This window comes from Pinus tabuliformis, chromosome 7 (assembly GCF_031772625.1).
Source record: "Pinus tabuliformis cultivar Carrire ecotype Pingquan chromosome 7, CPIR1, whole genome shotgun sequence".
In the NCBI taxonomy this organism is placed as follows: domain Eukaryota; kingdom Viridiplantae; phylum Streptophyta; class Pinopsida; order Pinales; family Pinaceae; genus Pinus; species Pinus tabuliformis.
Genome location: NC_142293.1, coordinates 1,262,503,308 through 1,262,528,179, shown reverse-complemented (window position 1 = coordinate 1,262,528,179; position 24,872 = coordinate 1,262,503,308).

Genomic DNA, 24,872 nt, shown 5'->3' with positions numbered 1-24,872 from the left:
TTTGGATCATGATAGGTTCCCAGGTTGCTCTATTTGTTCGTAATGGTGGTCCTTTGTAAGCTCAGCATGAGTGCTTCATACTCAACAACATTGTTTGTGCACTTGAACTTCAAGTAGCTTGAAATAATGTATTGTCTATTGTTTTGGATGACTGAGATACACCCAGTCCTTGAGCCATCATGTGTCTCTGATTTGTCAAAATCCGTGGCCCACAGCTTATCTATACATAAATTGTTTGGCATGCTAGTACTACTGCTACTACTACTACTATTGGTACATTGAACTGTACAAGTTTCACTACTATCAGTTGGGCAAGGAAGGAGTCCCAACTACGTGTCTGATGAGGTTGGAGCTGGTCGTGCAGGATAACACTCCAATGTTGTTTCTAGAAGGCAGTTTCCAAACATGAGTTCTGTGAAGGCCAACGGTTCGTTCTCGCCGTTAAGGGGAGTGACATTATGTTTCATATACCTCTCAGATAACACCCGGATTTGGTTGCATTTTCCCTTGTATGGAAGCCACATGTGAGACTAGTCTATAGGAAAATATCCATCTAGCTTGTTGGACCAGTCTTTGCTGAGTAATAGACCATATGCTTCCGATATGTCCACAACAACTATGTTGATGCATTGGTGGACTCGACTTTCATGAGATATTCAAATGATCACGTCTCACAGTTCACCAATGGTTGGTACTGATGTTTGATCAAGTTGGATGATTCGCGTGGATGTCTCACTCCATTGCGCATTGATCTTCCTAGAGATGGAGAGTGTCATGACGTTGGTTGTCGTGCCCGAATCAACCAAGCAGTTGTGAACATGTAGTTAAAAAATTCAAATGAAAGTAGGAATGGGGGGCAACATGAGTTTGCTTCTTTCATCCAGAGTGTATTGAGCACAGTGGAAATTGATCCAGGAGGTGTGCTTGCTCCCTTGCCGGTAGAGGTGGAGCTATCCATTGTTGTATGTCCCAATGCACACACCAGGATATCTCCCTGACTCTAGACCTTGGCTAACTCGAACAAATTGATGTTCACTCGAGTTTTCTTCATGTCATTAACAATGTTGTAGTCTAGAGGTGGTAGACTCACCGAGGTGTCCAGGGTGGAACGGATGTTCATGTTGTCCAGCAAAGTGTTTTACAACTTGTTGCTCATGGATGTACTCTTATCCGTCGTTGTCTTCCCAGACTTGCTTTGTGTTTTCTGCTTTGGGGCGGCATGTGGATTAGCCTTCTTCATCAGCAGTCTCACCTTCTCTTGCATTTCCCCAAGTTTAGGGGGAGCCCCTTTACTCCTAATATTGTAACGATCATTTTGTGTTTGGGGCTGCTTCTCGGTGTTCGTCTTCGACATTACTTGTGAGCACTGATATGCATTCACCACATGCCCAAAAATTGATGTTTCATCAAGTGCAACCTCTTTGTCATTGTCATTGTCTTCCGGTTACTCCTGCATATTTCTTTTCGCATCGAGTGTATGACTACAGACAAAGCTAACAACTCACTTCCAATCCAAACAAGACTTCTTGGGGTGATGTTCTTTATGGAAGGAACAAAACTTAGGATCTGCGCACTGTTCGATTTGGAACGTGGGCTTCTGCACAATTTTTGAAGCGAACCGATTATTGCTTGATGAGTCACTCAATGAGCTTTTTTCCTGTCTTTTCCTGGGCGGATGGCTGCCTGTAAATGTGTTCTTTTTCCATTTCTTGAGCACGGACACTTCCATGTTCAAGTTCTTGACAAGGCGAGTGAGGGTCTCAATATTGGTTGCTTCCTTGTATCTGCCCTTACTCGCCAATGCTTGGGGTTTCCTGCTCACATCCTTGGAGTCCTTCATTGATTCATCATCCTTGATGACTCCGATCACGTGCAGGTCTTTCTCAATAGCAATAGCCTCTTCACAACTTTCCAAGAGCGTTGGTTTCGCAGCTCGCTTGATGAACGACACAATGCTGGTTGGCACTGCGGAGATGTAGTAATAAAAAATGATGGAGTCATGAGGCTTAGTGTCTGCTGCAAACTTAAGGCTTCCTAATTCTTTGAGTAGAATGGCTGGGGTCTTGTCATTAGAAAACATTTCAAGGAACATATGTTTGAATTCACCCTAGTTCTATATAGAGTTCGGTGGAAGGCTATGATACCATGCAGTTGCGCGACCATCCAAGGTACATGGGAACAATCTACATGCTACGTCGTCAAACCATACCTCAAAGGTCTGCATCTTTAGGTAGAAGTTGTCTAAGTGGTCTTCTGCCTTCAACGTATTGTTAGGGTTGAACTTGATGTTCATTCTCTCGCTCGCTTTGACATCTTATGCAGAACAGTTGGGAGAGCCAATGGTCCCCGAGTCATCCATTCAAGATTTGGGTTAGCCATCTCTTCTTCCTCCTTGCCCTATTCCTCTCTTTCAGAGTCTGATGGTTCCAGCTCTGATTCTGTCGGTTCATCTCCACCTCCGCCTCCCCCACTACCTTTCCCTCCACCTCCTGTACTAGAGTCTGATCCCAATATCACAAGAGTGTCTTGTTTGCCTTGCTGGAAGACCAAAGGTTCCTCTCCATCTTCAATAGCTTCTGCCACACCTTCGAGTGTGGCAAGGGCTGCCTCTTTCACCAATGATACAACAACTCCTGTGGGAGTGGCTTTTGACTTCCTTGATGCGTATGGAAGATGTTGTATACCTGGGATCAGCCTGACTGCTTTCACAAACTGGCGAGTGATGGGATAGATGGAGTGAAGTTGATGATACAGAATCTTGTGTTTAATCCTGGGAGGTGAGGAGTAACCAACTGCAGAGTCGCGTGTAGGTGAGAAGGAGTGTGAGTTACTGCCTTGACCAGATGGTTGATGAATGAGTGTGAGGGGATGTTCAGCCATATACAACTGGCTTCTCTCCTTCTAGTGCCAGAAATGTTGACAGTGATGGACCTACCAACATTAAGGGGATCAACGTGGTATGAAGTCCCAACTAGACCTCACACCGTTTGATGTGGGAGTCCCATCCGGTATGATGGCTCGGTTGCCATTGGAGCATGTGGTGGCCGTTTCATCGGTGGAGGAGGTCAAGTTGGAGGTCGTGGAGCAAAGCGTTCTCTCCAACACAATTCATATCCTCCTGTTGTATCAGAGAGACTTTGACGTGGGCGCTCACCACCATTCGAAAGGGAGCGAGATAGGCACGCTGCAAGTAACTAATACTATAAAATAGTGGCTCAATTCAAGTGCGATCAAGGCGCACGTTTCATTCATGGAAAGGTTTGATTATGTTTATTTGTTTATTTTTTGTTGTTGATGGGCATAAATGTCTATGTTGTCTCGCATAAATTTGTTTAACACCAGTATATCCGAGTAACTCAAGGGGGGCTTATGGAAGCCGGGATAGTTATAGAGATAGTTATGCAAATTGTTGGTCTAGTAGCTATTCAGACAATGCACCTCCTCGAGACGTGTCACGTAGACCTCCACATCCAGAAGAAAGCTATGGTCGACGCATGGATAATCCTTATTGTGATAGCCGTGGTCGTGATTATGATAATATTTCTGGATCAAAGCATCCATATTCAGCACTAGTTTGTAGCTTTGTTCTTGATATTTTCCGTTATGTTATTGTATCTATGTTGTTTTTTAAAGTATTTTACTAAAAGTTATATCTTTGCCATTTCTAGGAAGAACCACCTACATATGGAGTACCGGCGACGAGGAGGTCTCGCTTAGAATACGGTATCAGTGGTAGTGCATCACGGTATGGGGATTATGGTGAATCCAGTAGGTGAGAATCGATTTGGACATCCTAGTTATTATGGATTACCCAGAGTGATATATCATAGTAATTTTGTGGTGACACTGCATACTTTTTTTCTGTTCAGACTTGGCAGAGACTGGATACGGTGGTGGTGGTGGTGGTTTGGATGTACTATATAGGTTCTCTTAGGGGCAGTGGAACCTATTCCACCGATGGAAATGATTATTTGGCAAGTGGTGGCGGTTCTTATTCATCTCGATATTCGAGTTGCAGTATGTGTAGTGGATACCCACCTAGCAATGGCTGGGGTCTTATTTTTAAATTGTGAGTGATCTTGCCAGTGATGTCGTGTATTTCTAATTTGCTTAATATCTCGGGGAAGAAGATGCGAGGGGAAGAAGATGCGATATATGCCATATGCTTGCAATGTTGCATTTGTGCATCACTATTACTATGCGATAGAGCTGCGGCTTTTGTTATATGTTTTGTTGATCAATTACGTTATCAATTTGATTTATTTTTTAAGTTATATAAATGGGTTTTTAAAGAGTGCTTTAAATTGATAATGTAATTAATAATAAAATTCTTTGATAATTTCATTGAACATATTCACAAAACTCTCTAGATAGTTAATCAGACTCGTATTATTTTTAGTTTATTTAGTTTACATCCGAGAATATAACTGGCCGTCTGCAAGAATATTTCTGGATTGATTTTTTTATTGTTTTAATGATATTCTTAAAGTTAAGTTGTATATTAGTTATTATCGGTAAGCTTGCAAGTTGTATATTAGTTATTATTGGTAAGTTTGCATTTCATTTTAATGTTGCTTTCATTTGTTTGATAACTGCTATCATGCTTATTAGTAGTATATTTCATTTCAAATTGTTTAGGAGAATATTGGTATATTTCATTTCAAATTTGCTTTATTTATGGAAAATTTTAGCATTGCATTTACAAAATTATAATTATAGCAGCCAAATTATTAAATGCACATTTTATGAAACTTATCATGATAATATTTCCTTGTCAAACTTAATATTGATTTTTTGCAAACTTTTGTGATAAGTAATTGTGAGCTTACTTGGTTTTGACGGTGGATATGATAGTTGATTAAATAGAATTGTGATTTTTATCAACATAAATTTTAGTAAAACCTAGATGGTTAGAATTTAATTTGAAAATTAATATAATTATTTTTTAGTTGAATTTATATTTTAATAATAATAATAATAAATCAATAATATTTAATTTAATAATATTTTTTATACTTACAATAAATTTACAATATAACAATATTTTTAATTATAAATATTTATCTTTTTTATTATGGATATTATTAATTTTTGAATAGATAGATGTTCCGTTTTCATTCTTTAATAGATATTATGAACCAACAAATCTTACATATTCACGAACCAACAAATTATTTTACTAAGAAGTTTAGTATGAACCAGAGCAATAAGATATTTGATGGCTCTCTTAGACTTATTGTGTCAGTGGTAGTGCATCAATGACTTGCTTAGACTTATCGTGTCAGTGGTAGTGCCTCAATGGCTCTCTTAGACTTACGGTGTCAGTGGTAGTGCATCACACTATGAAGATTATGGTGAATCCACTAGGTGAAATTCAATATGGACATCCTAGTTACTATGGATTACAAACAATGTTATATTCGGTGGGGCTTATGTATGTTAAACTAGCTCTTTTGAAATTTATAGTGTAGGGATGTTACAATGGATTACAAACAATGTTATATCTGGTGAGGTTGATGTATGTTAAACTAGCTCTTTTGAATTTTATAGTGGAAGGATGTTCCTATGGATTACAAACAATGTTATATCTGGTGGGGCTGATGTATGTTAAAATAACTCTTTTGAAATTTATAGTGTAGGGATTTATTGCTTGCCCAAATTATCAAGATTGTGTGATTATTGGAAAAACTTTTTTTGGCCAGTTGTCAGTGAAATTATTTTCAGTTGCGAGGCTCTTTCACCTTGAAACATGCTAGTAGGCTTAAATTGTGAGGCCTTTTAATTGTTTGATATGATAGGTTACTATGATCATTAATAATATTATATTGGTACGAAGTAAAGTTCTCTCTTCAAAGAACAACACTCTCGAGCTAATATAATCCATTCTCTCAAGGGGAAGTCGAGAATTCTCTCAATTAAATTGTCTTAATTAATGGTAAACATTATTGATAAGAATGTTTTCACTTAGCTACGAGAGATGTGGAAACGATAACTATTCCAAAGCAAAGGCAAGAAATCAAGAAATTATATACTGAGTTGAATAGTCAAATGGAGTGCCATGAAATGTGAAATTATATTTTGTATTGTATTATATTCACTAGTAAAATGGTTTAATTAATGAACAAATATACTAAGTATGAACTAATTATTGTATAATATAGTTTCGTCAATATTGTAATGTTGAAGAATACAATCTATTGTTGTACAATATTTGGTAAAGAGTAAGAAAAGGATTTAATAAAAAAATGAAGCACGCTATGTTAACATTCACCAAACATTCTAAAATTTGTAACAAAATGATTGCACGTCAAGGTCATTATTTAATAAGTATTATGCCATGCTTTGATAATTAAAATTCTTAAACTAGTTCTATTTAATTTTACAGAAATATAAATATTAGCCAAAAAAATTAATGCCAATGATTGTAACAATATCAATGATTGTAATCAATAATGTTAACATATTGAGAAATGGAATAAGTTAATTTGTAAGTTCAATCTAGGTAATTTTTGGTAAGTTTTTAAATTTCAATATTTATAATATATCATAAATCCACATCCCAATTCATTTCTAAGTAATTAGCTATTTTGAAAAATACATGGTTTCCCATATTCTTTGTGAGAATTTAAGGTTGGGTTGGTTCATCACACTTTTGGAGCTTTTGAAGACAATCAATTGAAAGACCAACTAACCATCAACAATCAATTAAGTGGTGGATTAGCATAATAGATTCATTGACGTGTTGCTTGAGTGATCATCTAGCAAGATTGTCAATTGAGTGGTTGGGGAAATCGTTTAATCGAGTGGATGGTCTAGTTGACTAGTTGACGAGAAATGAATCAATTAGAACTTTTGACATGATAAAAAGACAATGCACCTCATGGTCATTATTTAAAATTCATTAAAATTCATAAATTAGTTCTATTTCATTTTACACATATAGATATTCTCAAGAATAGTTACCCAACAACATTAATGTCAATGATTGTAGTTAATAATGTTAGCATATTGAACTATAATATATTAATTTCAATACTTATAATATATTATGAATCCATATCCCAATTCTTTGATAGAACTTAAGGTTAGGTTGGTTCATCACACTTTTGGAGGTTTTGAACGCAATCAATCAAAGGATCAACTAACCATCAACAATCAATTAAGTGGTTGACTAATCTAGGTGGAAAATAAATACCACATTTAATAATTATTTTTATGTCAACGTTTGTTGAAACCATGAATGATGTATGGTATTTACCCATGGATTTTGTAAACCATGGTATTTAGCTATGGTATTGTAATTTATTATATTTATCCATGGTATTTTAGTTTATTATATTTCCAATGGTATTCACCCATGGATTTTGTAAAACCACTAGTACAAAATAACTAATTAGTTACTAAAAGAATGACTAAATTTTGCATATAAACGACCAATTTTCAGTCGGTGATCAATAGTAGCTAGTTTACAGTATCTTATAATGCGGCCAACTTTTAGTCATTTTTAGCATAGTCATTAATTGGTTGTCTCAATTTTATCGTCTAGTAGTATATTTAGTCATAAATTTGGTCATTAATTTAGTTATTGATTTAGTCATTAATCGCCACAATTAATGACCAAATACAAAATAAAATATACTACTATATGATCACTCAAGAAAATAAATTAATGACCAAAGAAATATTATCAAAATGTTAGTCCTGCTATAAGATACAATAAATTAGCTACTAATAGTCATGTGTGCATATTTTAGTTGTCATTTGAAACCAATTAATGACCAAAGAAATATGACTAAATTTTGGCTGTGTTATAAGATACTATAAATTAGCTACTAATAGTCATATATATGCAAATTTTAGTCGCCATTTATAATCACAAATTTATCATTTATAATAGTCATTTATCCTTTTTGGTAACTTCATATTACTTATATAAATGACTGATTTAGTTGTTTATATTGATTTCATTTACTTTCATTAATAATCATTATAAACGATTAATTTAGTCATTGTATATTCATTTTATTTATATTCATTATTAATCAATATAAACTACTAATTCAATAGTTTTATATTCATTGTATGTGTTCATTATTAATCAACATAAATGAATTAGTATGGTTTTGTGACTATATTAAAAAATGTCAAATAGTACAAGAGGTGAAAGCAAGTGACTAAGTGTGATCTTAAGTTTTCGAAATCTAGAACTTTACAATTTGAAAGCATCACAACGATGCACCTACCTTGTCACTCAATTTGTGCTTGTCATGTCATATCATCATGTCTTCAGTAACGTGCTTGTGTGCAAACACCCAAAAGTCATTTCATGTGTTTCCTCTATATGTTTTTCTTCCTTTTCACTTGTTTGAACATCTGTCATCTTCGACATGTTGATTTCTATGTCATGTTTGTGACCTTGTTTTGATGATGTTGAAGGTTTGTGTATGAGTTGTGTTCGCTATGTAAACATCTATCACACTCACACATGATCTTGTAAGCACTGTCGCGCAAGTGTCATCATGATCATCGGAAGGTCTATCTAAAATATCGCACTTGTCGCTTTCGTCATTAGATAGTCCTGCAGTTAGTCACACTGAGCATATGTTGTCTTGTTGGTTCGAGATGTCTTATCGTCAAGTCATGTTGAGTGTGTGTTCACAAGGTCAGGTATACACGATTTCACTCTCTCACAAACTTAACCATTTTTCCAAAGATCTGTCAACCGGACCACCCTCCATTAGCCAGACCTCCACTGAGTTGCACTGCGCAGTCTCAGCCCTCAGTGACCAAGTATTGCTACCTAGAATTGCGCAGAGCTTGAGGTTGCCTCCTAAGCAATCTAGACTGTGCAATTCTGAATCAACTTGGTTGACTGTCACCCAAAATAGCTCAGAAGTTTCCAAAGAAGCCATCTCAATTTGCACTGGCCACAGGCCAATCCATCAAGCCTCCCGTTGATCAACCAGAGAGTTTAACTGGGCAGTGACCCCGAGCTTCACTCCTCCAAAAAATTGCGCAAAAGATGTCAGTATGCCTACCTCTGCTGACTAAAGAAATTGCTAGACATGAGGGACAGGCACCTGCTCCCTATCATTGCATTATCTTTGAAAATTGCATAATTCTGTTGGTTAGTCCCCTTACCATCCAGCCTGCTACTCCTCCTTTAAATTTTGTAGTTTTCTTGGATTGTCCCCCAGCTTCCTGGCATCCCACTCAGCTCGGAAACTGCACTGAAATTTTCAGCATGACTCCCTCCCATTTCTGCACATTTTTTGCCAGCAAGCTCCCGCAACCCACTCCCAGCTTCCCCTGAAAATCTGTGTAGTTTTCACTGCCAGTGTCCTCTGCTGCCCACATTGCCTTCCCAGGAAAAATTGGGTAGTTCTACCTCCTAGCTGAGCTAGATCCCATAGAATGTCACTATTATTCCAGACTGCTCATCCCAACCTCCCAGTGACCTCTGCGCAATTTTTCATGATAGTGCCCCAGAGCCTTGCATCCCAACCTAACATGTGCTATGCGCTGCTTGAGAGCCTTGTCCTCTCTCTTGGTCACCTGCACTCGGAAATGAAAGAAAATGCATCATGCAGGTAGACTAGGGGATTTCTAGATTTGATGCAGTCTCATCATGAGTGATTGTAGAAACAGGTACATGGATGAGACATGGTGCGACGATGAATGGGTTGAACAAGGAGCGCATGCTAGAAGACTTGTTCATGGTTGGACGAACACGTGAAGTATACTAAGTAGCAAGCGAAGGAGACACATGCACGTGCATGAACTATTAAGTGAACACTATCACAATTGAAGACTCAGTGCACTCTTTCATGCAAAGGTGAAGCTATTGTACACCATGGGCACACTCATCACTTAGCAGCACAACAACTCAACACGAACAACAAAACCAACATGTGCATACTTGCAGTTATGTCGAGTTGTGTCATGAGTTGCCTCGACGACATTATTATTTTGGGTCATAACTGTGTAATCAATGTAATGTAACATGGAAGTCCAAGAGACCCACGGATGAAGTCAAAGAGTTATGTAAGTCGAAGAGTCATGTATGTTGAGCGATCATGAGGGAATTTGAACAATCACAAGGGTCAGTTTCACCCTTTGCTATATGTACCCCTCATTTGTACATGAAAATGACTTTATCATCTTAGCTCCTCCCACATAGCCTTGAGAGTTTGTAGTATTTTCTTTGAGGAGCGAGCAGTGGCTCCAATGCCCCGCTATCAGGGTTAGTGATGTAATGGTGTACGGATGTGTCTTCGAACTTGCGCTTAATTCGGAAGCCTGTTAACAGGCCAACTTGTTTTCACACATGTATTGTATTCGTTTGTAAGACTATTCTTTGGATGCTTGTAATGCATGTTTCTTTAAGTTGTATTAAGACAGTTGAACTATTTCAGTTTTTTTAGTACACATGCTGTTGGAAATGTGTTGTATTAGTTGATTAATGATGTCTCACCCATGTGGACTATTCCATCGGACACTCCACGGATTCATTCTCGTAAACTTGTTATAATGACCGCTGCACTCGTGTGGACTATTCCTCTAGGTGTTGTACGTGCGATCTGTTCACTTTGTGTTTGTGATTGCCGCATCCGTGTGAACTACTCCACCAGACACTGCACATGTCCTATTGTGTTGTGTGTCTCTAACAGAGTTGGGACTATTCCCTTTCGACTTGAGACTCACTCTCACCCTCTCCCTCTGCAGTGAAAGAACCTTGACACAAGCAACACTAAGCACTCGCCAGGCATGCAAACCTCATTGTTCGAAGACTAAGTATACCACTCTCATGTGCTGACAAGCAAGAGATAAGGCATATATTTAAGATAATGGAAACCAGACCATCGTACCAGATGGGACTCCTACACCAAACGGTGTGAGGTCTAGTTGGGACCTCATACCAAGGATATCCCCTGAATGTTAGTGGGTCCAACACCATCAACATTTAAGGCGTTAGAAGGAGGGCCAAATGACAAGATGAGTCCTCACATTATGTTTTGAATCTCGGCATACCTATCATGAATAATCATAGAGTTTCTCCTCGAGAGTGTATGTCTTACAGAAACAACTTTGAAATCTCAGAGGAGCACTAGAATTTCTTGTCACGATACAAATACGATGGTGGAGGCCAAGTAGCCTTGGTTAGACATGTGGTTGGCATTGTAGGCTCCTATGAAAGGCATGAAATCTTTGAAGATTACATGACCTGCGTGTTGTTCACATACATGCTTCGAGGGAACCCATTGCATTGGTGTGCCACGATGCTCAAAAGATATATTCACTCTCTCCCTCATCTGATCGTAGAGATAGACTATGCTTTCAATAATTTTGACCTTAAAGCACTCAATAAAGAAATTTTTAAATTGCGAAAAGCACCTGATGAATCGGTTGAGAAATTTCACACACGCTTTTGTAATCTTGCTTGTCGATTTCTTGATGATGAAATTGACTGGGAATTTCTCGATGGAAGATTTAAGTATCTTCTTTACATGTCGAAAACCTACAATTCTTAGAATCATTCAAACCCCTTGCAGCATACCTGGGTGTTAGAGCTGCCAAATCTAAGACGGACAAGGTCACTGTCACAAGTGACTATCCATCCTCTTCTCATCAAACAACTCTAGCTCCACAATGTGAGGTAGGAGAAGGTGCGTGCACATTTGTTGAATTATCACATCCTCCTACCCCACCTTCTCTTGATATTTGCGTAGATTTGGCTTGCAAGCCTGCTGGTTGTCATGTGGACTTGTTGCCTCAACCTCTGTCCCTGCGTTCTATTGATCCTCCAGATTGTACTATCTTGTGTTCTTCCATTATGGACTCCACACTTGTTGTGAACAAGGATCAAGTTGTCGACAAAGTTGGTGTTGTGTATCCAACCTATGCTATCATTCATGACGAGTGTGTGTAGGAATCTGAAGAAGAACCCGCGATGAAGGATGACTCACTTCCATCCATGCCTCATCCACTCTATCCTGACATCCCTTGTGATTCTACCACTTTTGATTTTCCTTGTGAAAACTCATCTCTGGATGTTTCTACTTCCGATCATTCACAGGATACATCGGACATCAGCCTATCATTACATTCTGGAGAGGACATATCTTCCTCTAAAAATTGTTCCATTTGTCATCTATCATTTCTGAAAACACAGAGGGTGAACAACCTTGTTTCTTATCTACCCCTTTGCATGATTCATTAAATGATGAGGATGCCGACAAACATCCTGAATTTTCTGATCATGCTTGTCATGATCTCTGTACTTTTTCATTTCATCACGATGTTGAATCACTTGCTATTAATCTTTCTAAGTCACTGGCCTCCAATGATCTATCTATTGATGAAGTGGAAACCCCACATGAGGTCGAGGCACTTCAGCCTGAGCTGATGGTTATGTAAGGCCCTCATTGTCCTGAGGTTGGTTCCACTTCTGATCAGAATTCTTTTTAAATACCCAAGGCTCCTCATCACTCATCTATATGCATTGAAGATCAATCCAACACACAGATTTCACTTCCTCCATCGAAATCACATGATCCCATCGCTCATGCATTGGAGGAATCATACACAACAAGCACACTTGCAAAGCATAAGTTGTCTCTCTTTCTCATGTTTTCTTGTCCATCATAGTCGAGAGAGAATGCATGTTTATCATTTGCACGCAGTGTGTCACATCACCATGTTAAGTTCGCAGAATGTCAGTCTTGTGCATTCGCTCTTTTCTTTTCTGTGGATGCTTTAGAACTCGGAGCATGTTGGTCTTCACTGATTTGTCTCTCTTGTTCACTTGTTTACATGCATATCTTTCTTTTTTATCATGCCTTTGCCAACATGGGCAATCTAATGTGTCAGTGGCTGCATTGGAAATATCACTTAACGTGAGTAGGCCCATGCACTATTTAGCGTAGGAGGAGTAGTGTTACCTTTCTTGCTTTTCTTCATAGTTTGCATGTTTGCTTTGCTTTCTTACTTGGTTTGGTTTTCTTGCTTTGCTTACTTGTTTTGCTTTGACTTCACTCTTTCTTTTTTCTTCTTGTTTTATTTTCTTGCTTGTACCCGTAGGTTAGCCTCTCGTGAAATTGTGTTCAGCTCTTGAGACAAGCTGGGCAAATCTAAGAGGACTTGTACAACTATCAACATCTAGGTATCTTTTGTCCTCTCTCTTTATGAAGAACTTGTTGTCTTTAGTCGATGATGCCTGATGTAAAATACTTTCTGTTCAAAGTGAGTCTTGGTGAAAACACATTGCTTGCACAGGTAATTAGTACCACCTACTCTATTCAGTCCTTTGGGTTAACCCTTTTCAGCTTAGCGAAGTAGATTAAGGTGAGGGGGAAAACCTTAAAAAGTATGTCAGAGGTATATATAACATACTTCTCTGAAGGAACAACCTCTTATGCTCTCAATAATTCGGGATCCTTCTTCTGCCTCTGAAATAAATAAGTGCCTATGCATTGTTATTTGAAAAATGAAAAAATGAAAAGGAACAAAGCGAAATAAGAGAAAGGCTCCATGTGAAAAGAGGTGATGCAAGTAAATCTGCTGGGGTACTGACCAGGATTGTTGGCAGCGGAGCGATGCTTTTGTTCCTGTGTGACTCCGTCGGGTTACTATCCAGGCCTACTAGTAGTGAAGCAACACCAGAGATGAAACTTTAACTCTGAAAGTTATATTACTTGTGCATTAATATATCCCTCATTCCCAATCGAAACAACTAAGTTGACTCGGCTTGGAATGTGTGCTAACCGATCAAGAAAATGGTAGGGACTACATCTTTCACACAAGCTAGTGCGGAAGCCATCACGATCAAAGAATTGAACAATACTTCCGGAAGGGTTAGACTCACTTTTCACGGAATAAGGTCCATACAGAGAGGTGGAATTCTACTTGTGTGACGCCAATGTTGTAGCGCTACCTTGGATCCTGCGACCAATCATCCTTGGTTGCTTGTTGGTAAGTCAATCTTAAGAGTCGTCTGTGTTCTCATCTTTATGAAGCATGTGTCATATTTGGGCATAGGGGTTGTTGTTTTCCATGCAAAGGGGATGTTGTTTTTCTTCAAGGGAAAGCATGTAGGCATAAGTTGTTATCATCACATAGACATGTTTCACACTCATTACATGCACTCTTGTCATGGAGGTTGTTGCATCATGCATAGTATGTTTACACATTCTGGATGGTCTACATTGTATCACTAAGTGTTGGTGTGCAATCACAGTCAAGTCTTATCAATGTTTACATATGCTTCATTGATCTCACACTTAGCCAATTTCCCAAGTAGCTTAGCCTCATCCAACCACCTAGAACTGTGCACTTTGCTTCTGCAACCATCAAGCTTCCTCCCTTGCCTGTTGAAACCCTGTAGTGCGTAGAGACCCCAACCAACAATGCTCTCCAGAAATGCGGAGAGCAATCAGGAAACCCTGAACTCAAAAACTACACATAGGTGTCCTCCCAGGACCCCCATCCCGCAACAGTGTCCTGTTCCTCAAAACTGTGTAGTGTTTTCCAAGTTGTCTTGTCAATCTTGCATGGAGAAACTATGCAAATGGGCCTCCTAGGGCATCATCCCGATAACAATCACTATCCACTGAAGCTGTGTTGATGTATCTCTCATTGATTATAGGAAAAGGTGACATGCTGAGATCACTCCCAAGGAGTTGAGGAGAAGGACCAAGCAACCAAGTGATGGAAAAGGATCAGGACCACATGCAAACTTCGTAAGTTGCATGATCCTCTTGAGGTTAAGTATGGTAAGTAAGGAAAACCTTTCAAAGTACATCTCTTAGTTGAGTTTGCAAGACTGCTTGTCATTGTCATATCATCATGTCTTCAGTAACATGCTTGTGTGCAAACACCCAAAAGTCATTTCATGTGTTTCCTCTACATGTTTTTCTTCCTTTTCACTTGTTTGATCAATTGTTGTCTTCGGCATGTTGATTGTTATATCATGCTTGCGACCATGTTCTGGTGATGTTGAAGGTTTGTGTATGAGTTGTGTTCACTATGTAAACATTTATCACACTCACACATGATGTTGTAAGCATTGTCGCACAAGTGTCAAAACGGTCATCTGAAGATCTATCCGAAGTGTCACACTTGTCGCTTTAATCATTAAACAGTCTCGTAGTTAGTCACACTGAGCATATGTTGTCTTGTTGGTTTGAGATGTCATGTCGTCAAGTCATGTTGAGTTTGTTTTCGCAAGGTCAGGTATACACTAGTTCACTCACTCACACACTTAACCATTTTTCCAAATATCTGTCAACCGGACCACCCTCCATCAGCTGGACCTCCACTGAGTTGCACTGCGCAATTTTAGCCCTCAGTGACCAAATACTAATTCTTAGAATTGCACAGAGCTTGAGGCTGCCTCCTAGTTAGTTTGCACTGCACAATCCTGAATCGAACTGGCTAATTGTCACCTAGAACAATGCAAAAGTTTCCCTAGAAGCAATCTCAATCTGCGCTTCCTGCAAGCCTATCCATCAAGCCTCCCACTGGCCAACCAGAGAGTTTGGCAAGACAATACGTTAATTTGTATTGATAATAGCCCCACTCTATCGCAAAAGTCGTTTTATGTCTATATTCTTGCACAATTCTAATTTGATGATATCCTAAAAAACCATCTGTGAAAGAATATGCCACCTATCCTCCGACATTGTCCAATAATTCATCTGTAAATGGTGTAGTGAAGGGGTCATGTAAGCATGCATAATTAAATTTTCTTAAGTCAACACAAATTATGATTTCCCCTTTTGCCTTGTTTTCCTGAACCACCATGGGACTTACCCATTCAAAATCTTCTACAGGTTCAATTATCCCAGCTGTTAACATTTTTTCTAATTCTTCTTTCGCCTTCTCCTTGTATTTTGGATTCAGTCTATAAGGTCTCTTCTTGACAAGCTTCACATCACGCTTCAAAGGAATCCTCATAACTCCCAAATCTCCTAATATGCCCTTCATATCTGAAAACTTAGTAGGGAATAACTCCTGATATTAATGCAAGAGATCTATTATCTTGTTGACTGTGTCTTCATCCCAGTAATCTCCTATTGTTATGTACTTCAGTTCAACCTCTGATCATATATTCACCTTCCTTGTCTTCAATGGCTTCGTTATATGAGGCATCTCTATCTTAGGTCCATTTACTTCATGATGACCTTTTGATTCCATGATATCAATATTGTGAGGATCTTCATCCTCTTTGATAGTAATATTATAGCATTCCATTACATTGCATATATGCACAGCCCAATCAAGTTGCTAGATAACTGGAACTTCGTTTTAAAAAATATTCTTCTTAAATATATTCAAGGTTGCATCTATATGTGGAAATTCATATTCAAATATGAATGTCATTATAAATCCATCAACCATCTCTTCCCAGCTAGCATACCATGTCGAAGCTCAGATTCTAGATACCAATTCTAAGGAATTGTCTCCAAGGTATGGATGAATCCACACATCCATTCTTCTCGCAGAATTTCTCCCCAAGCTGCCATACATAGCTGAGATCTGTTTTTACTTGACCAAATCTTACTCACATCAACCTTCCACATTTTTTTCAATCTCCTATATTCTTCTTATGATTACCCCACTGTCTAGTTGGAGTATCCTTCAGTTCTAGATCCAAAGCAGTCCCTGACATTCGGGTACCCATCTTTCAAAATCTATAAAGAAAGTATTTACATCAACCAAACCATCATACAAACGTAAATCACGTACCTGAGCTGTCATACAACACACTACTTAAATGATCCTTGAACATCACCTTGTAGACACTTCATGCAACTTTTTCTGCCAATTTTCCAATTCTTCTTCCAAATCTGAAGTGCGGGAACTATCTTGCTCCCAAGTCATTTTTCCACTGCAGTAGGGTTGATCCATTCTTTTTTTTTTGTTATCTGGTAAATGTTGTCGATGTCATCCACATTGTATTCTTTTATGACAGGTTCAGTATATCTCACTCCCTCCGATGGATCTAATGGAACAATAAATCTCATATTATTGCTTTCAAGTATCATTTACCTTTTCTTCAAGTTAATTATAGCCATGATATCAAATTCCCAATCCAATCCAAACAACGCGGGGTAGGGATTATTTTCATCCACAATCTCAATCACTTCGAAGTCAGTGGTAGTGTGCACTCCATCAATGTCTACTGTGATACCTGAAAATCTTCCTAGAGGGACGATCTTCTATTTATTCACCATCTTCAACTGGATGGTTGACCATTGTAGCTTCAACTTTCCCATCAATTCCCAAGTTTTATTTGGTAAGACACTGGCATCAGATCCTAGATCGAAGATAACCTAATCCATGTCATATTACCCAATCTGTGTTGTAAGTATCATTTCCTTTCCATTCCACATCTTATGTCTATGCATATTATTTATTGTGCGCATCTCACTTTGCGGTATCTCTTTAGGAGCACAAGAGTCTATCAATTCCTACAATCCCTCTACGACCTTCTAATTTCTCAATAACTTCATGCAAGTCTATTTCATTTCTCAATAACTTCATGCACAGGGTAGTGGTAGTGTATCACACTATGGGGACTATGGTGAATCCACTAGGTGAGATTCAATATGGACACCTTAGTTACTATGGATTACAAACAATGTTATATCCAGTGGCGTTGATGTATGTTAAATTAGATCTTTTGAAATTTATAGCGTAGAGATGTCATTATGGATTACAATCATTGTTATATCTGGTGGGGCTTATGTATCTTAAACTAGCTCTTTTGAACTTAATAGTGTAGGGATTTATTGCTCGCCCAAATTAGCAAGATTGTGTGATTATTGGACATTTTTTTTTAGCCAATTGTCAGTGAAATTATTTTCAGTTGTCAATGAGATTATTTTTACTTGTGAGGCTCTTTTACCTTGAAACATGCTAGCAGGCTTGAATAGTGAGGCCTTTTAATTGCTTGATATGCTAGGTTATTATGATCATTAATTCTATTATATTGGTACGAAGTAAAGTTCTCTCTTCAAAGAACAACACTCCCTAGTTAATATGCTAGGTTATTAACATTCACCAAACATTCTAAAATTTGTAAAAAAATGATTGCATGTAAAGGTCATTATTTAATAAATATTAAAACTTAAGTATTATTCCATGCTTTGATAATTAAAATTCTTAAACTAGTTCTATTTAATTTTACACAAATATAAATATCGGCCAAAAAAATTAATGTCACGATTGTAACATTATCAATTATTGTAATCAATAATTTTAGCATATTTGAGAAATGGAATAAGTTAATTTGTAAGTTCAATCTAGGTAATTTTTGGTAAGTTTTTAAATTTCAATATCATAAATCCATATCCCAATTCATTTCTAGCAAAGTAATTAGCTATTTTGAAAAATACATGGTTTGTCATATTCTTTCTGAGAACTTAAGGTTAGGTTGGTTCATCACACTTTTGGAGCTTTTTAAGACAATCAATTTAATGATCAACTAACCATCAACAATCAATTAAGTGGTGGACTAGCATAATATTCGATTGATTCATTGATGTGTTGCTTGAGTGCTCATTTAGCAGGATTATCAATTGAGTGGTTGGGGAAATCATTTAATCGAGTGGATGGTCTAGTCGAATTGGTCATTATTTAAAATTCATTAAAATTTTGTAAATTAGTTCTATTTCATTTTACACATATAAATATTATCAAGAATAGTTAGCCAATAGCATTAATGTCAATGATTCCATATTCCAATTCTTTGTTAGAACTTAACATTAGGTTGGTTCATCACACTTTTTGAGGTTTTGAACACAATCAATTACCCATGGGTTATGTATGGTATTTACCCATGGATTTTGTAAGCCATGGTATTTAGCTATGGTATTGTAATTTATTATATTTATCCATGGTATCTTAATTTATTATATTTCCCATGGTATTCACCCATGGATTCTGTAAACCCACTAGTACAAAATGACTAATTAGTTACTAAAAGAATGACTAAATTTTGCATATAAGCGATCAATTTTCACTCGGTGACCAATAATAACTAATTTACAGTATCTTATAACACAAACAACTTTTAGTAATTTTTAACATAGTCATTAATTGGTTGTCTCAATTTTATCGTCTAGTATTATATTTAGTCATAATTTTGGTCATTAATTTAGTCATTGATTTAGTCATTAATGGCCACAATTAATGACCAAATACACAATGAAATATACTACTATATGATTGCCCAAGAAAATAAATTAATGACCAAAGAAATATGACTAAATTTTAGTCGTGTTATAAGATACTGTAAATAGCTACTAATAGTCGTATATATGCAAATTTTAGTTGTCATTTGTAATCACAAATTTATCATTTATAGTAGTCATTTATTTTTTTTGGTAACTTCATATTACTTATATAAATGATTGATTTAGTTGTTTATATTGATTTCATTTACTTTGACTAATAATCATTATAAACGACTAATTTAGTCATTGTATATTCATTTTATTTATATTTATTATTAATCAATATAAGCTACTAATTCAATAGTTTATATTCATTTTATGTGTTCATTATTAATCAACATAAATGAATTAGTATGATTTTGTGTCCATATTAAAAAATATCATACAATATTCATGCCCATATAATATGAAAACAAACAACACAAATGTTCACACTAAAGTTTAATTCTCTTTAATTAAAGTGGCCAAAACTAATTAAAAATGTCAAATACTACAAGAGGTGAAAAGCAAGTAACTAAGCGTGATATTAAACATGTTCAACATGCCCTACCAACCGACTTGCTGCTCCTTTTGAAAATTGCACAGTTTTCTTAGACTGTCCACTAGCTACCCGACATCCTGCTCAGCACAAAAACTATGTAAACATGTTCAACATGACTACCTCCTAGTTTTGCATAGTTTTGGCCAGCAATCTCCCACAGCCCGCTCCCAGCCTCCCCTGAAAATCTGCATAGTTTTCACTGCCAGTGTCCTCTGTTGCCTGCACTGTCTTCTTGGGAAAAAATTGCACAGTTTTGCCTCCCAATTGAGCCAGATCCCACAAAATGTCAATGTTGTTTTGGACTGCTCATCCCAGCCTCCTAGTGACCTCTACGCAATTTTTCTCGTCAACCTGGATTTGATGTCGCCTCGTCATGAGTGATTCGAAAAGCAGGTACATGGATGATACATGGGGCAACGACGAACGTCATGAACAAGGAGTGCATTCTATAAGACTTGCTCGTGATTGGACAAACACACGAAGCATACCAAGTAGCAAGGGAAGGAGATACATGCACATGCATGAACTATCAAGCGAACAAAAAGACCATTGAAGACTCTACATAATTTTCCATGCAGAGGTGAAGCTATGGTACACCACGAGCACACTCATCACTCAGAAGCACAATAACTTGACATGAACAACATGGCCAACATGTGCATATTAGTAGTTTTATGTCGAGTTGTGTCATGAGTAGCCTCTCCCACGTCACTATTTTGGGTCATAATTGTTTAATCAATGTAATGTAACGTGTAAGTCGAATAGTCATGAGGGAAGTCGAACAGTCACAAGGGTCAATTTCACCCTTGGCTATATATACCCCTCATTTGTACATGCAAAGGATGTTTTCACCTTGGCTCCTCCCACACTGTCTTGAGAGTCTGTAGTCTTTTCTTTCAGAAGCTTGCAGTGGCTCCTATGCCCCACTATTGGGGTTAGTGATGTAATGGTGTATGGTTGTGTCTTGGAGATTTCGCTTAATTCAAAATCCTGTTAACATGCCAACACATTTTCACACATATATTTTATTCGTTTGTAAGACTATTCTTTGGGTGCTTATAAGGCATGTTGCTTTAACATGTCTTAAGACAGTTGAACTATTTTGGTTTTTTTAGTACTGTTGATGGTGCTAGACCCACCAACATTCAGGGGATCGCCCCGGTATGAAATCCCAACTAGACCTCACACTGTTTGGTGTGGGAGTCCCATCCGGTATGATGGCTCGGTTAACATTGTCTTAAAGATTTACCTCAACTCTTGCTTGTCAGCACAAGATAGTGGTCTGCTTTGCCTTCGAGAAGTGAGTTCGCATGCCTGGTGAATGTTATTGTACTTGTGTCAATGGTTCTTTCACTATAAGGGGAGACGGTGAGAGTGAGTCCCAAGTTGGTTGGGACGAAGTCCCAACTCGAATAGGAACACACAACACAACAGGACGTGCACAGCTTGCAGATGAGTCTGAACGAGTGCAATGGTTGTTACAGCAAGCTTTATGTGAAAGGTCTGTCTAATGTCCGGGGAGATAGCAACCACGGGCGAGATAGTGTTAAAAGCATATACAACACATTTCCATTAACAGATTATGTATTAAAACAAGTGAAGTAATTCAAGTGTTCAACATAGGCTAAAGAAACATGCATTACAAGTGTTCAAAATTAGTCTACAACAATTACAATACATGTGTGAAAATGTGTTGGCTTGTTAGCAAGCTTCTAAATTAAGAGAAAGTTCCAAGACACGTCGTTACACCATACATAACTAACCCTGAGTGTGGGGTGTTGGAGCCACTACTTACTCCTCTAAGAAAAGATTAGACTCTCTTGGCTATGTGGGAGGAGCTGAGGTGAAAAGTCCTTTCATGTACAAATGAGGCGGTATTTATAGCCAAGGGTGAAACTAGCCATTGTGGTTGTTCGACTACCTTCATGACTGTTTAACTTCCATGACTTTTCGACTTTGCATGACTCTTTGTACAATAAGTGGGTCTCTTGGACTTCCACGTTACATTATATTAATTGACAACATAGCCCATAGTAAATATGTGGGCGACATGACTCGACATGACAATGCTGGTAAGTGCATGTTGAGCTACAACACTGCTAGGTGGTGAATGTCTTCATGATGTAGAAGAGCTTCACCTCTGCATGGAAAAGTGCATGGAGTCTTCAATGGTTTTTGGTTTGCTTAATGATGCTTTCGCATGTATTTCCTTTCTTGCATGTTGGAAGGTTTGGAAAGCTCATTTGTTTACAAAAGGTGTATGTTGGTATGTCCATTCGTCCATGAGAAGATCTTGCATGTTTGCTCATCCCTCCATCTGCGAACACATATTTTCATGACCATCCGTTCGTGAGAACATTTCTTATAATGTATATTTTGTTCATCCATTGGTGAACATGTCCTTCTACATGTGCTCCCTTCATTCATCCCTTTCGTTGTCATGCCATGTTTGCTAGTGTACTTATGCCTATAGTCACTCATGAAGAGACGACAACAAATAAAAAAACCTCCTAGTCTACTATGAAATATGATCATTTCGGTTGGAAGTGACCCAGAGAGGCAACAAGGTTGTGAAGTGGGATGATGGCTCAAGGCACTACTGATGAAAACTGCACAAGATTCACTAGTGATGAAGATGGGCAATCCAAGTCGACAATGATTGTTCACAAGGTCTGGCTCATCTGGAAGGAAAAATTGCGCAAATTTTGGGAGGGACAGTCTGAGCTGCAAGAAGGAAAGGTAGGCAGAATCCGTGCAGTTTCTGGAATGAGCAGGTAGCAGGGGTTGGAAGGAAAAAATTTGCGCAGTTTTCTGTAGGGACAGGTTGGGCTACAAGGAGGATCAACAGGAAGAAATTACACAGTTTTTGGGAGGAACTAGTCGAGAGCCTAGAAGTCAAAACTGTGCAATTCCCAGAGGAAACTGGCAGTTGGCTGCTGGGTCACTAGCAGTAGAAATTGCGCAATTTCCAAGGGGAACAGACAGTCAGCTGCTAGGAGCTTGGCAGCAGAAATTATGCAATTCCTGGAGGGAACTGGCAGTCTGCTGCTAGGAGCTACTATCAAGGAAACCTGCACTAAGGCTAATAGGTTGGCCTGCTGATCATCTCTACACAATTTCTGAGCTAGGCAGACTTCTTTCCACCAAAATTCTTGCTCATGAAAATTACACAATTTCCTAGATGAGTAGTCGGTCAACTGTCGAGAGGACTGACTGGGAAAACTGGACAATTTTTTGATGGAGACAGGGACAGGAACTTGGTGTTTATCTAAACTGTTTCCAAAATTTCCACAGTCAATAGAGTGAGCAAGGTCAGCAGCCTCTATGCAATTTTTGAGGGGAGTAAGTCCCAGGGTGATTGTTGGGTCTGACTCTCCGGGTGGCTAGCATGACAGTTGATTGAATCGCTTGTGATCAACGCAGCTTGGAAAGACTTGCTTTGTGCTTCTTCGAGGTTCTGGGTGACAGTCGATGGAGGGGTGATGAGTTTTCAGAGGGAATTTCAGTCGTCAACACCGAGCAAATTGACTAAGTATGTGAATGAGTGAAAGATGCAAATGTGATCTTACAAACACACACCAAGATGACTTGACGACGCGATGACTCAAACCACACACACATGTTTGACATGACTAACCGATGATGCAAGTGACAAGCATGACACTTGTGATTGATCGTTGATCGACCGTGATGACGCTTGTGTGACAGTGAATGTGACCCCTTGTTTTAGTGCGACAGATGCTTTCATAAAGAACACAACAAGTACACACGAAGCGAAGACTTTGAGCATAACCAGAACATGGTCGCAAGAATGACTTAGACACCAACTTGTAGAAACTTGAATGAAATGAGCAAGAAATGCAAATGCAAAGACTCCCACGGGCTCACGGAGTGAACCTGAGGGTGTGTAGTCATCAAGCGAAACTCCCAAGGGAGGCTCCGAAATTAGGTGCAGGCTAAAATTTTAGAGGGTGGTTGTAGCCGCTACAACACTTGGTGACACATTGGTAGAACTTTAGCTTCTCTGTTTTGGTTCATTGCTAGCACAGGGCCTTGGTCTTTTAGGGAGTATTGAATCACTATGTGGGTTACTTCGACTTCCCCACTTACCCCACAGACATACATGGTTCACCCTTTGCCAACTCAGTCAAACGCAATCAAAAGTTCAACTTAGATCTCAGTGTTTTGAATCCGGGAAGGGTATTTTAACTCATTAGTTGAATATTTTCAGAGTATAATTTTTCATCTCTGGTGTTTCTCCGCTGCAAGTAGGCCTGGACAAATACCCCAACGGAGTCATGTACATTTCTCCACTACCATCGAGCCTGGTCAGTACCCCAGTCAAGTGCATGTTTGACCTCTCTATGCAAGAAGCCTTTCTCTTCTTTCGCCTTTGTATTTTTCATGAGGACTGTGCATAGGTACTTATTTATTTTTGGCACAGAAGAGGGATCTCGACTTATCTAGAGCAGAAGAGGTTGTTCCTTTAGAGAAGCATGTAATACCTCTGACATAGGTTTGCTCGTTTGGATTTTCCCCTTCCCCGTTCCGACTAATTGGATGAGCTTGAACACATAGAGCAGAAGGCCGAGTATAGCATGGGGCCTCCCAGTGTGGACAGAGGTTCATGGTTGAACGAAAACTTCCCTTGCAGATGGCTCGTATTTTCTATCAAGACTTCATCGGCCGAAGGTTATAACCAAGCACATAGAATACAAACACAAGTCTGGCCAAGTGCTACAGTGTCACAAGTCTCTTCAAATTTCATCCACATACTCTATTCAAAAGCTAGAACGTAGTAGTTGGCAGCACTTATTTCTGGAAACAAAAATAGTAATATATCAAACCACAAAACAAACATGAACAAAAATAGTAAGCAAAATCAAACAAAGTAAAAACAAAGATAATAAGAAAAGCAAACAAGATGAAAACAACAAGCAACAAGTAGACTATGTACATGGCACGGGTGTGGCCCGGCCTATTGAAGGTAATGCTTGAGATCTTAGCCATTGATAGGAAGGTTGTCAATCCTCCCATCAAGAGATTGCAAGTGATACGTGTGTGGGCCAAGCTTCTTATGGACCAGTGTAAGT